We start from the raw sequence: 6,448 nt of genomic DNA on the forward strand, positions 1-6,448 counted from the left end.
CCTCTGCGGGACACTGGAAAATCAAAGCGGGTTCGCCAGATTACATGGACGTCTTGTATGGATACTTTACTGAAAATTAAAATGGCCCTAACTTGTTTTGCCTTACTTCGTTTTGGGAGTAAAAGAAGTCAGTGAATGCTATTCAAGCTCTCAGGAAGGGTGTTTAGCTTTAGATTTAATCCTGTTTACATTGAGACTATCCAAAATTTCGTGCCTTTAATTCAGCCGGAGCTGTGTCTGGGCAGGGTCAGAGGGTTTCTTGGCAGCCCTGAACAGGGAAGTTACGCTAAAGTGAGTTCCTACTGAAACCAGGTGGCAACCGCTCCTACGCGGAATCGGCGTCCTGTTTCCCTGTGGTTGGCAGCGTTCCCCCAGCTGAAACCCAGCAGCTATAAATATTTTTTTTTTTTTTTTTTGGTCAGCCTCCCGAGACTTTCAGATTTTGTGGAAATCTGCTCCGAACCCTTAATTAATTGGGTTTCCTCCATTCAGCGATGCGCGTGCCGCGGGTCCCTTTGGCACTGCCGCCCCTCAGCCCCTCCGGGAGGAGAAAACAGCGGGAGCGTGGGAAGTGTGAAAACCCGAGTGGGTACAAGCCAGCAGGAGGGCAGGGGTCCCGCCCGCAGCCCGGCCCGGTGGCGAGGGGGGGGTGGCCGCGGTGCCCGGGCAGACGTGGCAGCGCCCGGGGCCGTCCCGCCGCGGGAGGCGGCGCCGCGGGAGAGCGGGTCGGGGGCGGCGGCGGGGACGGAGGGAGGGACCGGGCGCCGCAGGTGAGTCGGGTCGGGGCGGCGGGGGCAGCCGGTGTGTGTGTCCCCCCCACCCCCGCCAGCGGGGACGGGGATGGGGGGACATCCACAAGCCCAAGCGGCGGGGACAGCCCGGGGACCGCGCGGGTGGCACTTTGCTTCGCTTTGCTTTGCCCGCTGCTCCCTCCGGCTGGGGCGGTGCAGTAACTCGCTCGGAAGGAGGAAGGGGGGGGAGGAAGGGGGAGGGGAGGAGGTAGAGGGGGGGAATGAAGGAAAGAAAAGCTCAAATTTAAAATGGAGGGAGAAAAAAAAAAAAAAAAAAGGAAAAAAGGGCAAAAGAAAAAAGAAAGGCAAATAAAAAGGGGGGGGGGAGAAGGCAAAAACGGAAAGACAAAAAAAAGCAAAGGAGGAAATAAAGCAGGAAAAAAAAGAAAAGCAAAAAATGGCGCAAAAAAAAAAAAAAAGAAAAAAAAGAGAACAAAAAAAGCAGAAAAAAGCCCCCCCCCCCCCCAAAGCCTAAAGAAAAGAAAAGGGGGAAAAAAAAGGCAAAAAGAAGAAAGCAAAAAAGCAGACAAGAACAAAAGGACAGAAGTAAAGCAAAAATAAAAAAAAAAAGAGAAAAAAAAAAGGAAAGCCAAAAAAAAGGGAAATCAAGAAAAAGCAGAAAAAAAAGAAAAAAGGCAAAAAAGGAAGTAAAAAAAGGGAAAGCATAAAAAAAAAAAAAAAGGAAAGCAAAAAAAAGGTAAAGCAAAAAGAAAAAAGAAAGGAAAGCAAATAAACCGGACAGAAGTAAAGCAAAAAAAAAAAAAAAACAACCAAACCAACAAAAAAAGGAAAAAGGAGGCGGGATCCGGGATGGGTGGGCGCAGCCCCGGTGCGGCGATGGGCCGTGCCGTGCCGGGAGCCCCCAGCCGGGCCAGTGGCCACCGGCCGGCCCCGGCCCCGGCCCCGCCGCCGCGGGCGGAGGCAGAAGGCGGTGCGGCGGCGGAGCCGCCTGAGCGCAGCGGGGCCGTTAGAGCCGCGGGGGTGAGCCCGGGCTTGTTTCCCGCCTCTCCTGTTCCGCGGCGGTGGTTTCGCTGCGGAGATACGGAAAAACAACAAAAAAAAGAGTTGGGTAATTCTCCTGACTACGGCAGTAACTGAGTAACAGGGAATAACCCAGCGCTCCTGTGCGTGGCGTTACCTTCCCTGCGCTGACGGCTGCTTTATTTCCCTTTAATTCCCGCCTTCCACAGGGTCCCCTAAATTAGGTGTTTTTAAGAACTTGACCTGGAGACGAGTTGAGGGGATTTATTAAAACTAAAGTGCTGTTGGCTTGCTGGGTCCCTTGAGGGAGGGAGGCTTGGAAGTGCCTCCTCTGGCAGGGACGGAGGCTGCGGAGGTCGCGGGACCACACGCAGTTGCGCTTGGGGAGGCGTTCACCTCTCCTCTTTAAAATCAGCCAGCTGTTGAGTAGCTGGGAGCAGCGACGCTTCGCTCAGAAATGGCTTTAATGTGGCGATTAATAAAATGTTATTGCTTCGAAAGGATGCGGGGGGCACGGAAACTCGGTCTGTAGGAAGCTGGTTTTGTAATTAAATATAGAAGCGTCGCAGGAAAAGGAGACGAACCTTTGTAATGTTTCTGTGAGGGGGTTCGCTAACGCTCTTCTGCTCTCTCGAGCGCTAAATGGGATGGAAAGATTAAAACAACCGTTCTTTAATTTATAGGCTGGTTAGTGTCTTTGGCAGAAACTTTAGGAGAAGTAATATCAATTAACTTTTGAGTTAGAGGCTCGCTTGTATTCGAGGAAAATTGTTTGCTTTTTTTGGCAGACTGGCACTTATAGCAGAAAAAGTTTTTGCTGGGTTGGTGACCTGGATAGACATCATTGCTGCAAAACATCTCTGTGGAAACCACTCTGCGCTGGTAACGCGCTGCGTGTGATGAGAGGAAGGGTCCTGCCCCAAGGACTTCCCACTTTCAGACCCTAAATCGCTAAAATAGGCGCAACCTCGCGTGGATGGGGACGCGGCTGCGCAGGCAGCGGCCCTCCCGGCGTGTTTGTTCAGCTCTCGCGTCCGCGCTTTACACCCCCCTCCCATCTTTGCTCCGGTTACCTGGTAGGGCTGAATGGATCCATACGTTGAAGGGGGATGTAAACAGTTGCAGGATTAAGTAATGAGATATTAGGCGGTTGGAAGCGCCGCAGAGGAGCAATAGTGGAGAGGTAATTTCCTGCGATTGCGGAGGAGAAAGCTCTTACAGCGAGGCGAGCAGGAGTGGGGCAGAGCGGGAAGAGGTCAGGGCAGGAGAGGGGTTTTAATGCTGAGAAAAAGGAAGAAAAATGGGAGATTAGGGGGTTTAAATGTCTAGCAGGGTGATGTTTCCTGCAAGGTGGGCTCCGGGTGTGAAATCCATGCAGGGAGCCCTTCTCTCTGTATTTTGTGAGATGACGATTGATGGTACGGGTGCATCAAACCTACCCGCGGTCACACGGCGGGCGCGCTGAACGAGCGGCTTCAGCCACCCTGAGCTGCTGCAAGGGGTGGGGGCCACCTCCTTCTGGGGTCCCTTGGTGGAGTGGTGTGGGAGAGCCGGGGGCTCGCAGGGCTGTAGCCTCTTCCTACATCCAGCTGGAACTGCTGTGAAGGACGGGGGTTTGGATGGCCGCAGTGAATCCTCTACTGAGCGAAATCACTGGCGAGGAAGGAATCTTAGGAGAATATGGCTATTCAATTGTAATCTTGTTTCATGCCGTGTATTTTCTTCTTTTTTTTATTACTAGGGCTATTTGCATAAAATCATGAGCTTTGTTTCTTTAGAGTTCATCTGCTCCTGCTGCTTTCGCCCTGCTTGAAGCCCCAATCTCCCCGTAGCAGCAGCCATTTGTGATATCGTGAAGGGTTATTTGCTTCAAAAAGAGGGGAGGGAGCAGCAGGGGATCAATGAACTCTTACGGCTTTGGTGCTGCTTAAGCGGCCGCGTGGACAGGGCGAAGAAAAACCTCCTGTGTGCCAGTCATTGTACCCCAGCTGCAGGAGACCTTCTGCAGCTGAAACGCCGTGGTGGAGTCACGACAGCGTCGGTTATTTATGATTGGGTATTTAAAAGTAGAATAAGAAAGGCAGGATGGTGAGAGTGCTGATCTGGGAGCTGGGCTTCTGACCTCGACGGAGAAATTCTGGGTGACCCAAAGTCTACAACGTAGTTTCTCTATGTCTCTCTCCCTGTGAAATAAGAAAAGCACGTTGCTGTTGGTTGTCTTCTCTCTGTAGCTTTCAAGCTTGAGGAGTCGGTGATTCCTATGCTGTGCCCATGGTAAATTTGGTCTCCGGCCTCAGCTAAGGTGTCCAGCCACCGGTATAAGCCATGGGTGACCGTGGTTGGTTCTTCTAAGCATGTGAGCTTAACTGGCCAGGAAACTATCGGCCCCAGGAGAGCCAACGATCCAGACAAACTGCCCTCTCCGCAGCTGTGGAGCACATCCTGCTCCCCTTTGGCTGCAGCCCCCTTTGTCTTACCTCGGCATGGTGTGGCTGAGGAATGGTCAGAAAGGCTCTGTTGGCAATTGGTGTGGGAGACTGTGGACTACTGGTTGATGGCCATCACAAAACCATTTGGGGAAAGTTAAGACTTGCTGGAGGGAGGTGTATAAAAGCAGTACTCCACAATTAGAGGGTGAACTTCATATAAAACCCACCTTGATGAGGAGAGGACCCAACAATTTTGAGGCAGGGGAATGCTTGTGCGAGCTTTCCCCTTCTATAAAGATGGGTTAAGTTATCCTTGAAATAAAGGCTGATGCTGCTTTCTTGGTACGTACGTGGTGTTGAATTAAGCCTGACCCCCTGCCAGAATCGGCACGTGGCAGGTACAAATCTGAAGTGGAGCCACTGCAGACAAGATGACTGTACCTCCAAGGGTGGGTATGACCATGAAGAAGGGCTCCTGGACATCGGTGCGGGGGATGTGGCTGAGAGCATCAGGAATGCAGAGTGTGGGTCTGTGGTGGTGGACACCATCTCTGCGTTGTACTGGAAGAGGGACAGAGTGGGGTAACGAGGTTGCTTGTCAGGGGAGAGCTTACATTGGCAGGACTCCAGTCTGCAAGAGGTATAGCTGAAGGGGGTACGGTCAAGGCTGTAAAGTGATCCGTGGTGCTGGGAAGTGACTGGTCTGTATGGTCTGGTCTGACACCAGAGCACAGGGGTGTGGAATTAAATTACCAGGCGCCAAATTTAAGACCAGCGAAAGAAAATACTTTGCCCAGACAGCACACAGTGAAGCTGTGGAGCTAGTGCTGCAGGATGCTGGGGACACCAGGGGTGTGGATGGATTCAGAAAAGGCTTTGAAGGGCCGTTAAATGTAGGGCTGTGTATTGGCTCTGCATAGCAAGGTTTTGGTAGCAGGGGGCTACAGGAGTGGCTTCTGTGAGAAGCTGCTAGAAGCTTCCCCCGTGTCTGATAGAGCCAATGCCAGCTGGCTCCAAGACAGACCCATCACGGGCCAAGGCTGAGCCCATCAGCGATGGTGGTAGTGCCTCTGGGATAACATATTTAAGAAGGGGGGAAAAAAACCCTGTACGGCGGCAGCCAGAAGAGGGGAGTGAGAATGTGTGAGAGCAACAACTCTGCAGACACCAAGGTCAGTGAAGGAGGGGGAGGAGGTGCTCCAGGTGCTGGAGCAGAGATTCCCCTGCAGCTTGTGGTGAAGACCCTGGTGAGGCAGGCTGTCCCCCTGCAGCCCATGGAGGACCCCACGGAGGAGCAGGTGGATGACTGAGGGAGGCTGGGACCCTATGGGAAGCCCAAGCTGGAGCAGGTTTGCTGGCAGGGCTTGTGACCCCATGGGGGGCCCATGCCGAAGCAGTCTATTCCTGAAGGACTGCATCCCATGCGAAGGACTCACTTTGGAGAAGTTCACGGAGAACTGTCCTGTGGGTGGGACGCCACGCTGAAGCAGGGGAAGAGTGTGAGGCGTCCTTCCCTTGAGGAGAAAGGAGCAGAAGAGACAATGTGAGATGAACTGACCACAACCCCCGTTCTCTGTCCCCCTGCGCTGCTGCGGGGGGAGGAGGTAGAGAATTTGGGCGTGAAGTTGAGCCTGGGAAGAAGTGAGCGGTGGCGGGAAGGTGTTTTTAAGATTTAGGGCTTTTTTTCTCATTACCCTACTCTGATTGGATTGGAAATAAATTAGATGATTTTTCCCTACATTGAGTCTGTTTTGCCCATGACGGTAACTGCTGAGGGATCTCCGTCCTTATCTCGAGCCAAGAGCCTTTCATTATATTTTTTTTCTCCCCCATTCGGCTGAGGAGGGGAGTGATGAAGCAGCTTTGGTGGGCACCTGGTGTCCAGCCGGGGTCACCCCACCGCAGGCTGATGATAGAGCCTATGCTGCAGGCAGGCTTGGGGAGGGTGCGGGGGGAGTATTGCTCTCTGCTTGTTCTGGTGTCACTCTGCGGTTCAGCATCTGCTACGAGCTGCTCTCGGCTCCATCTAGGTAATAGCCTTGTCCTGACTAAGAAAGCAACAGCAGTGTCTTCTGTCTTCCCTGCTTTCACAGTAAGTGCAATAAAATCATGAATCTTCTGCAACGGAGGGTCCAGCACCGCAGGAGTTTGATGGAGGAGAATAGCTGACCACCTGCTCGGCTCAGCCTCGCCTGTTGTAGTGTTAGAGCCGCGCGTTGGGCAGGTGGAGGCAAAGCGAAGGATACC

The sequence above is a fragment of the Vanellus vanellus genome (genome assembly GCF_965231255.1).
Source record: "Vanellus vanellus genome assembly, chromosome: 5".
NCBI classification, from domain to species: domain Eukaryota; kingdom Metazoa; phylum Chordata; class Aves; order Charadriiformes; family Charadriidae; genus Vanellus; species Vanellus vanellus.